This window comes from Leptonychotes weddellii, chromosome 7, assembly GCF_054177405.1.
Source record: "Leptonychotes weddellii isolate Sample4059 chromosome 7, ASM5417740v2, whole genome shotgun sequence".
Classification (NCBI taxonomy): domain Eukaryota; kingdom Metazoa; phylum Chordata; class Mammalia; order Carnivora; family Phocidae; genus Leptonychotes; species Leptonychotes weddellii.
The window spans coordinates 92,384,626-92,395,726 of NC_138375.1; the positions used below are offsets into that span (position 1 = coordinate 92,384,626).

At 41.3% G+C, this 11,101-nt stretch overlaps 1 protein-coding gene across 4 annotated transcripts in view; it reads left to right on the top strand.

Annotated features, from left to right (window-relative positions):
* The first annotated feature begins 838 nt into the window (after positions 1-838).
* The window catches only part of ZNF366 (zinc finger protein 366), a 70,556-nt gene continuing 60,293 nt past the window's right edge, over positions 839-11,101 (top strand). For 2 of the 4 annotated variants that reach the window (XM_081826769.1, XM_081826770.1), the window contains exon 1: positions 1,305-1,631. The gene's annotated coding sequence lies outside the window, so the exon portion shown is untranslated. Of the gene's footprint in view, positions 1,215-1,304; positions 1,632-11,101 lie in introns of those variants that run through there. The other 2 variants (XM_081826767.1, XM_081826771.1) reach the window with 2 other exon arrangements.

Genomic DNA, 11,101 nt, shown 5'->3' on the forward strand with positions numbered 1-11,101 from the left:
TTGGGTTTTGCCACTGATGTGTGTGACCTCGGGCAAGTGGGACAGACTCTTCTCTCTGGGTGTGAGTTTTCTCATGTGTCCATGGGGTTGGGGGACCCATGCCAGAAATCTGTATGTTGTGCCAGAAGGGCTGCCATGGGGAATGCAAGGAAGAAGACTCTGTTCTGGCTCTTATAAACCTACTGAGTAACAGTCTCTTCGTGTTCTCTTTGATATACACACACATATTCAGATGGATGGATGGATGGATAGACAGATAGATAAGTTAATGGGGGTAGAAAACTGTGGGGATAAAACTGTAACCTTATTCACCACTGAACCCAATAAAAGTCTTTCAGAGAGACTGAATCAGAATCTCTCTTTCCCTGAATTCACTTTAATTGCTCCTTGTGATCAGGTGTGACTCTCCACCCCATTTTTTCACAGCTGAGTGAAATAAGGAAGTACCTTAAAGCTGGTTTTTCTTCCGCTGCCACAAAGGTCCACATAACTGCTGGTTCCTGTTTGTGGTAAAATGGTCTTAACCAGATGAATGAAAGGCACAAGATCCACAACACAATCAGAGCACAATTATTCCAAACAGAGCTCACGCCGACCCACTGAACTGCCAAGCACCTCTCACTTGTTCAAGGATATTCCCTCCATGTCTTTGCTCCTCCTAGTCAGCCTCCCCTTCCCTTTTCAACAATTGGCTGACTTATCTAAGACCTATGCTGCTCCACCGTATTTTGTGAAAACAAACGAGAAATCACCTTTCAGTTTTCCAGAGGTGACTAAATCCAACATGAGCTAACTATGTCCAATGGCAGTGTTGGCAAGTGGTTTTTTTTTGTTTTTTTTTTTTTAAATATCAGCAAAGATGGAAGCTTGACTTGGTGTTGGCTGCAGAGAGCTCAGGAACCAGTGCATAAATCTGCTTTGCTCCTGGAAGAATTCTAAGGATCTAGAGTCAGGCTACAAAATTGCTGCAACGCTGGTGTTTCAAAGTGCCCAAGAAGAGCCAAATGTCCTGGCTGACCGGCACCCTGCCCAGCCTCATACGCTGCAGGTTTGCCTCGGTTAGCACAACAGACCAACCGTTCCTTTGCTCAGAGGCAACACGAAATGATTTGTTCCCTTTTGGCTGTGTCAGTTCTGCAAACCAGATACCAGAGGCTACAAGCTCAGGAGAGCCTGCCTTTCTGGAACACCATTTGTTTGGACAGGACAGGCCAGTAAGGCTTTTCATCTCTTTAAAACTCTTGGGGTGGGGGTGGGGGGAGAGCATATTTGAGGAATTCCTTTTTTCAAAGATTTTTTTTTTTGCCCCTTCCAACATTTTGTTTAAGAGAAAATGAGATGTCTATCTTCTGTTTCCTTATTTTTTTTCAGGAAAGCAAAGGGTTGTTGACTTCCTCCCTCTCCCCTCCCTTCCTTCCTTCTTCCCGAAGGTACTCATCTGAGAAAAAGAGAACGAAGTATTGTTCCTGTTCTCTTTCTTAAGTCATTTGAAACATTGTCCCTGCGAGTTCTTTAAGTTCCCTGCAATCTGTACACAAGAGAAAGAGGGAGAGAGAGAGGGAGAGAGACAGAGAGAGCAAGGGATCAGGTAAAGCACTGGGGCTGCTGCAGCCATTCAGACTCAGGAGCTGGTAAGTTACCCATGCAATCATTTCTACTTCCATTTCAATGTCCCTGGGATGGATACTGCCGTGGGCACCTCCAACAGAATATACCTTGCTGGGTATAATCCTAAATCAAGGGGTATGACTGATGGATGGCCCAGGATTTAAGCTTATACTTTTTTTTTTTTTTTAAAGAGTTTACTGATGCTTTGCAGAGCTATGGCTGGCCGAACTGGAAATAAAATTGCACTGGGGCTAAGGAGGACAGTGTGTTAAATCTGATTTTTGGTACAGATAGTGTGGCTGGGTTAGCCAGGAGCCACTGAAGTGTGTGATGTGTCTTATTGGAGGATTCAGTCTTCCTCAGTGCTATGTCCTGGGAAACTCAGGAGGGTGTCTGCTAAGAACTGTGGTTTGCTCTAGGGCTTTTGTTACTTGTTGTCTAGTTTGAGGGTGGCCTTCTCTTGTTCTTTTCTTTCCATTCAAGACCCCCCCCCAAAAAAAGAATGTTAAGTTATAACTGTTATTCTGCATCACTGAGGCTGGAGGAAAAAGAAAAGACTGTCACTTTGAATTGTACTGCATGCTTACGTGTTCCGTTTTCACATGTGGATTGAGTGTAAATTTATTATCCACTGTCAATGGAAGATGTCATCTGCCACACGAAAGAAGGCAAAGATTTTGGGGGCATATAGCTTTAGTTTTGGAAAACGACATGTGGTTAGAATAGGATTAAGATTGATCTCTTCTGAGAGTAGGAGCGAAAAACTAAGCTACAGACGCAATTGAAAAATATTCACCCAGCACCTGATTTTCCAAGCACCAAATAGAACAAAGTGGTCAAGCTTATACAGACAGCTAGTTTTTAAAAGTCTAACTTGCTTCATTTAAACTTGTCAGAAAGGATAATTTTACCAAGAACTCATCATGGCAAGCCATGAGGGAGGCAAGAGCACACTGTCAAAAATAGGCCAGCAAGGTCACTCGGAAAGACTACATATAATTACTAATATTAGCTATTTAATTCAGAGAGATGTTGAGTGGGTGAAAGACAAAGATCATGCAGCTTTTTAAAAATATTCATTTCTATAAAACTTAGGGAATGAAGTAACCTAGGAAGTGAAGAGTATGATAAAAACAACCAGTCTCTCATTTATGAATTAAGTTGGCCAGACTGCGTATGAACCACAATCAAGTAATTAATCTTTACTCAAAACTGAGCCATCATTTTAATAAGACTGAGAAAGTATACTGCCACTAGGCTGTAATGTACATTTTGTTCCATTAGTCAGATTTCTTTTTTCTTTTCCTTTTTTCAAGAGGCTTACCTTACGAGCAATGTAAAATGAGCAATGTAAGAAAGGCGTGATTAGCGTTTGCCTGCTTGAGGATGCAAAATTATTCTAATAACACTTGAAAGGGGCTTCCAGCCACCCCATTTCATAGATCTTCAGGTGAAAAGGTAGCCAGGACTGACTGACGTGGGCATTTTGCATCTTTTATCAGCAACTGTGACCCCAGCAGAAGACTCTGGGTTGCGATCTTGACTTGCTTCTTTCGGTTTCATTTTTTCTTGATAACATACTTAATTTTGTGCTTAATTAAAACAACATCATAGAATGCTCTGTAGTTCGGGTTATTGAATAAAAGCGTCAGATGCAATACAGTATGACAAAAAATGACAGCAGAGTCACACTGTCTAAAGACAAGTAAGGCAAAAGGTGGGTATGATGTCAATGGCGCAGAAAACAGCCACACTTTTAGCATGCGTCTTCACTGTGGCCCAAGATTAAGCTCAGGATATGTTCTCTTCTTTAGAAGAAAAAAATACATATTATTTCCATTTAAGTTGTTAAGCCATTGCAATGAGAATATTTGTTTGATGCTGGGGGGAAATATTCAGCTACCTAAAGAAAAAAGCCATTGACTCATTTAGTGTATTTGCTACCAATCTGTCTCCACTCAACACCAAGGAGTTGGCATTTGTGGAAACTTCCACCGTGTGATTCTTCTTTGGGGTCATCAGAGGCTCTTTTGTGATATCATCAGGGGAACTCCAGCTTGGAATGATTCAGAATTTGATGCAAAGAAGATTTCGTTAATTAATTTGGGTCAACACTGTGCATCTAATTACAAATTTGTCGAATGAATGTCAAATTATGTTAGGATGTGTCCTGTAAGTCTTTGTGCTGCGATGTGAATCAAATTAGGGCATTGAAAGCAGAGCATCAAAAGCACAGACGTTGTTGTCCTACAAATGTGGGTTTGAATTCCAGCTTTGTCACTTGCTGACTATGGGCCTTAGGCCAGGTTGTTCACCTCCCAAGCCTCAGTTTCCTCAAGTGTAAACCTGCATCCATGTAATAGACTTGTGAGGATTAAATGAGATTATGTATGTAATGCAATTAAGCGTGGCGACTATGGACAATGCATGGCAAGCAGCAGGAGTCAATCAATGTCAGTTGTAATCTTTTAAGTTGTATATTACTTAAGGGTACTGTATTTTTTTTAACGTATTTTAAGATGTATTTTAAGAGAATACATCTTCCGTAATTTGTGTCATTATCTTTGGTCAATACTGTGCCAAGGGTCCATCAGAACAAAATGATTCCTCATGGCTTTAGAGGTGGGCACACATTTAGTAAAGGTATCCTGGACCCCAAATTCTTGTAAAATAAAGGAAGGCAGAGCTGAATGTTTTGATGTTCCTCTCCGCTCATGGCAGAAACACCAGATTTAGCCTCACTAAAATGCCAGCTCTGTTTAACAGAGCTCAATGCAGGGGAAAGGTTGCCTTGGAAGAAAAGGTTTCAGCTTAGATGAGTGTTCAAAGAGACTGCAATTACACTGCAGACGTCCCATTCTCCCTTTCACCTACTTCTCCAAACTGTTGAGCTCTGTGTCGTTGGTGACCTTTTCCCTGGCCATGGAGGGCTGGAGACACGGTTTTTGGAGACCATCGTGGCAGTTCTGTGACTCAGCCACAGAGAAAGGACTTGAAATGACATGTTGTCTTCCTACTGAGGGCGGCACACTCAGTGATCTATTTCCCTAAACGTTTTTGTAAAGAGCCACTTAACTTAACATGGATATTAAGAACACCATTATCACCACTGTGCGTGTGTGTGTGTGTGTGTGTGTGTATGGCTGGAGGTGGGTGGGTGGGGGGTGTGGTTCATCCAACTGCTATTTTTCTCTCACTCTAAACTTTAAAACATACATACTGATTAATTTGTCAAGTAATAATGATACTTTAGCTTAGGTCTTGGTTAAACTTCCCTCTCTACTTTCCCGAAGAAAATGTACAACCACAACAACGACCAGAAATCTGTCACTAATAATGCGAAACTTTGAGGTTCTTTGTTTTAATAAGAGTTTCTGATACAATAAAGACTTGTTTGAACAACTTAATCTTGGGAGAGCAAAATGAAGTTGGGTTGTTCTACACTAATGTGCAAAAGGTGTCTTCTAATGTGGCTTAGTGCAGTAGAACAAAGAGCAGATTAGGAGTCACAACACTTTGGTTCTGTTCTTGTCTGACCTCCACCATTCCCTATATGTGTGACCTGGAAGGTTTCTTTACTTTCTTGGACCTCAGTTTTCTTATCTACAAAATGATGGAGTCAGAGCAAATCGGTAATTCTCAGGGTGATCTGTGTGTGTTCAGTGTGTATCAGAATTCACCTGGGGGCTTGTTTACACTCTACTCTCCTGCCCACTGCACTGGATGATCTATGAGATTCTGATACTGACATCCTATGATTCTCTAAACAAATAGTAAGTGTCTTGTTCTGTTTCGTCAGGATTGCACTGACATTAAATAAAAATGTATGTTTTAAGAACCATGCTTTTAAGTGGAATTCCTATTCAGCATTGGATATCCTCTCTAGAAATTAGTTTTAAATTTATCAATTGTTGTTCTAGAAGCTGTTAGTATTATAAAGTGAGAAATATGCTAGCTGGTCAAACAATCTGATGAGACTAATCAATGTTCTATAACCATACATAAATCATAAAAAGAGCAATTACTTAGGCATATAAATACTGTAATGCTGCATGCATAGCACTTTTTGATTTATGCATTTCTATATTATTTTCATCTTAAAATGAGCATGCATTGTTTATTTGGTCAAGAAAAATAGATACTAAATTTTTCTATGCAAGTTTTAAAAATTATTGCTAGATTCAATCTCATAAGCTTTTTGTTTTGTTTTTACACTTTTATAGTGTGTGCTTGCTGAGCCTATTTTAGACAACAGATCCTTGTCTCTAAGTTAATGGTGACATGGAAAGGCAAAAGAATGATTATGGTGTTTGAAAAACCAGCACTCACAAGTGATGTTAAATCTGCTTTAATTATAAGAAAAATCTGCAACTTAAAGAAAACGTTGTTCTGATTTCCCTGATTTTGTTTCTACCTAAATCACCCAATTATTTCCCCATATGTTTATACCTAATTAAGTTGAGCAGCAATGGACGCAGGTCTCCATCTGCTACGAACAGAAAGACAAGTATTTCGATGGGTACTCTTAGAAACAGCTAGCCTGGGACGCCTGGGTGGCTCAGTCGGTTAAGCGTCTGCCTTCAGCTCAGGTCATGATCCCAGGGTCCTGGGATCGAGTCCCGCATCGGGCTCCCTGCTCCGCGGGGAGCCTGCTTCTCCCTCTGCCTCTGCCTCTATCTCTCATGAATAAATAAATAAAATCTTTAAAAAAAAAAAAAAAAGAAAGAAACAGCTAGCCTAATAATGGTTGCTTGCTTTTGACCATTCAAATACCAAATAATTTTAGATAAAAACAAAGACATTTAGATAAAAGAATAAGAACATGTCTTCATCAGGAGATATGTGTAATATAGGAGTTCACCAGAAAATAGGCACCATGAAGACAGGGACCTCATTTGTTCACTGCTATGTGCCCAGGGCCTAGAATAGCTCATGGCATATAACAGATGCACAATAAATATTTGTTGAATAGGCAACTTAACACATAAAGGGGCTGTGGAGTGACATATGCTATCTTTATATAAAGCCAAAGGCAGTAGTTAGTAAGAAAAAAGTTAGTCAAACTTTTTTAGGGTCTAGACAATGACAAACTGCCAGCTTCACATATTTATTCCCTGCCTGAATTGACTGCAATTATGGCTTATTCCACCATTATGTGCGGGGGCTGCTACATTTATGTATATTAATGTGTCATCTTGGCAAGGACCCCACCTACTCGCTTGTGGGAGATAAACATTTATCAGATCCTCAGAGAAGACTGTTGGTTGCATTTTATTTTCCATTTGTTTTCTGGGCAGATGATGGGTTAGCAAACTGTTTTTAGAGAAAGAGAGATAGAGAGAGGCCATTTGTTTTTCCTTGGCTGAAAGAGCTGTGAGCCAAAATTCAGCCTTGTAGGAAATGCTCAGTGCTCTCTGTTTTTTTATAGGCAGGGTTGTAAATTCAAGTAAAGGGATGCCACTCGGGCTGAGTTTACACAAACATGAAGGGGTGAATTCAGGGAGGAAAATGTGATATTCTTGTGGTGCACAACACCCTTTCCTTTATATAAGTAGGCAGTAGAGACAATCAAATGAACAAATACTGGTTTGAGGCAGTCCTGCACTTATTTGGCCAATTTAAAGTGGTAAATATAACAACAACAAGGGGTTTTGCCCACGGGGTCCAAGGTTTCCATAATTTGCAGTAGAAACTGGAAAAGCTCTTTCTGTTCACATTGATAAAGCCAAGCACCAGACCACACAAAAGCAATTTTGACCCATTCTCCTATTTTCCTATAACATGTTATGGCCTCACGTGGACCTCATTCTATGATGGCCACTGATATTAAATGGGAGAATGAGCCCCACAAGAGTACCACCACCACCAACGGCAACATTTATGGGAGTCATTTCCAAGTCTGGGGCCTGCTAAGAATTGTATATACATCATTTCACCTAACCTTCCCATTCTAAGAAGTAAGTGCTTTCTTGCTCTCATTTCTGAAATGAAGAAAGACAACCACCTTGTTTAACAGATAAACTAGAGAAAGTAAGTGATTTACTTAAGTCACTAAATTGATGTTGCTTGTGTTGGGTTTCTCATTAAGGAGAAAATGTTATCTGCAGCTAATAATATTTTTAAAAAATTAAGTATCCCTTAAGGTAGTGCTCCTCAAATGTAGTCCAAGAATCAACAGCATGGCATCACCTAGGAGTCTGTTAGAAAAGCACAACCTCCAGCTCCATCCCAGACCTCCTGAATCAGAATCAGTATCTTAACATGATCTCCACGTGATTAAGGTACACATTCAAGTTTGAGCAGCACTGTGTTAGGGTTTTGACTGGTTGTATACAGAGTGATTTCAGAATGTAGGTCCCTGTTCAAAAGAGTTACAGAACCATTGGTTAACTTTGACCTTATCCAAGACAACAGAACTACCTCTTGGAGAGTGGTTACAGTGGTTATTGGACAAGTCTTGAGTCTATTCAGCTCTGAGCAACATTAGGCATGATTTTTTTTTTTAAAGATTTTATTTATTTATTTGAGAGAGAGAATGAGAGAGAGATAGCATGAGAGGGGGGAGGGTCAGAGGGAGAAGCAGACCCCCTGCTGAGCAAGGAGCCTGACATGGGACTCGATCCCGGGACTCCAGGATCATGACCTGAGCCGAAGGCAGTCGCTTAACCAACTGAGCCACCCAGGCGCCCTAGGCATGATTTTTATGGTCTCACCAAGCAGGTCAACTCCACACCAAGGGACCCTGATAATATCAGATAGGAAAGGTCTGGGGTATTGTTTTTCAAGTGTGTTCTGAGCATCAAACATCAGAATCACCCAGGGCAGATTTCTAGGCCTTCTCCAGGTTTTAATGAAGCTGGGGAGGGGGCCAAGTGTCTGCCTATTCCATAAGCTACTAGCTCAGGGTAAGGAAGTCCCAGCAGGGGTGATGACAAGTATTTGGGTGACAACAGTCCCAAAAGACATTCAGCTTTTCAGCAGCTTGAAAAAAAAAATTTAAGCAACCACACCAAAGAGAGTAAGCTCAGAGTCCTTCCAGGAAGAAGAGGTATTCTACCAGCTTCTTCCATTGACTGCTGGAGAAGGGGGACAAGAAACCCTGTTACCTGCCTTGAGTCTGCCTCAGGGAAAAGGATGGGGGCCTCCAGGGTCTCCAGCATCCCTGCCAAGGAGCAGATGCCAACACACACACCTCACTCTTCCCAGTTAGAAAACTTCATGGAAAGAATCCTTAAAGTTTCCTTTTCATTGGGACTCACCGTTCTGTCTTGGAACAGAAATCAAGAGGGGGTATTGTTGGAGGGGTGGGGAAAGGAAGCAGGGCCGGAAGAGAGTGAGGGAGAGGACCGGAATAGCCTCTGGTTTGCTTCATCCAGGCCTCTGCCTGGATGGAGATGGTGGCTTCTCCCCCTTAATCAAGGCCCTCTGGGCTTCTTCCACAGGAAGTGCAGGGAGACGGAGAACTGCACGTTTTCAGCTCTGTTTTATGGAACACCCACTGTAGTACACCACCACTTTGTTTCTTGCTGTTTTTCTAATTCAGGCAGTTTTCTTCCCTACAGCACAGTGGATCCTCCCTCCCCCAGCCACCACCCTACAGGACTTTTTCAGTCAAGAAAGGAAGATAAGGAGAGATCTTCCAGCACTGAACAATTTAAGGTGCTAATGAGAACTGTACTTAATCCATCAAGATGGGGTTCCTGAAATGCTAGACCTTGAATTTTTAGGGTGAGGAACATTCAAAAAGTTCCACACAGTTACTCATAGGTATGTGCAGAATCTCTTTCTACCAGGTTTTTTTTTAAGAGGTGAGTGAGGAGGGACTATTCCGAGCACCATCTTTCTTGACACTCAGGAGACATCCAGTAATGCAGCAAGCAAGTCAGTGGTTCCTCCAACTTTGTCCACGGTGCTCCTGCCACCCAGTCCCATCTCAGCACAATGACCCATCTCTGGCTCTGTCTAGGTCCCTGGGGGTAGAGTTCTTATCTCCTGACTGCAGCCTGGGCCCCGGGTCTGCGCGGGCATGCTGGAGAGAAGGGGTGGAGAGCCCAGTTTGGGGACAAGAAGATACAGCCCAGTACTATGTCATTTTGAAGAAGGCAATTCTATCCAGGGTGTCTTCACAGCCTCTAAGGGCTCAGACCGCCCACTCTTTACAATGGCTTACACTGGCTCCTTCGTGCTCCTTCTGACCCTCCTGGGAGAGAAATACTGGCATCACATATTCATCCATGAAGCTGCGAAGGACCCTGAACCATGAGCAAATCCCACCCCAGAATGATTAGGACATGAAGTGACAACCTTATTTGTTTTTCAACCACTATGGATTTGGGGGAGTGGAGGATTTGGTTTATTTAGTAAAGTGCTATTTCTTCTGTTTGTGGCACATGAGCATTACACACATGTGTATAAACATACACATACACACACAGAGACACAGCTTATCCAAAGTCATTGGTTGTTCTAAAAGGAAACCATAGATTAGCACCGACTTATTTATTTGACTCAAAAATGTAGTTATCTGATTATTAACCACCTATGCTTCCAAACAGACTTACTATCCTAATCATATTTTCCTTAGGGATGTTAAAAAGAGTTTGATTTTTGTTAGCTAGTAACAGCAGGATAGAAGGTGAGAAAGGACGTGTTATTGCAAGCAATTCATAAAGGCTTTCATTCACTGTCATGTTGAAAATATACGTAACACAGGACAGAAGGAGTCAGAGAATAGAGGGTTGAGCATGCTTATCAACACATGAATAGATGGCAGATCAGTAAACCTGAATGCATATGGAAATTTAGTATATGACAAAAACAGCATTGCATTATCAGAGGGGAATGCTGGATCATGTAATTAATGATGTTAGGGACACTCAGTAGCTATTTGGGGGGAAATTGACATCCCTACTTTATCTCTTAAAATAAATTCCAAACAGATAAAAAATTGAAAAGATTAAAAATAAGAACATCAAAAATAAAAAAAAAAATGAGAGATTCATCTTTTGAATCTCAGAGTAGGGAAAATCTTTCTGGTTTTACCAAGAAGCCTTAACATTTATTATACATTTTATCACTTAAAGGGCTTCTACAGGGCCAAAACTCAATTAACATAAGGTCAAAAGACAAACACAAAACTGGGGGAAACATATAATGTGTATCACAAGGAACTTAATATCACAAGAAATGGGCAAATGACATGAACTACTACATTTCACATAAAACGAAATATAGTTGGCTCTAAAATTTATAAGTAAAAGATACTTATCCTACTTCATAATAAGAAAATATAAATTAGGGCGCCTGGGTGGCTCAGTTGGTTAAGCGACTGCCTTCGGCTCAGGTCATGATCCTGGAGTCCCGGGATCAAGTCCCGCATCGGGCTCCCTGCTCGGCAGGGAGTCTGCTTCTCCCTCTGACCCTCCTCCCTCTCATGCTCTCTGTCTCTCATTCTCTCTGTCTCAAATAAATAAATAAAATCTTTAAAAAAAAA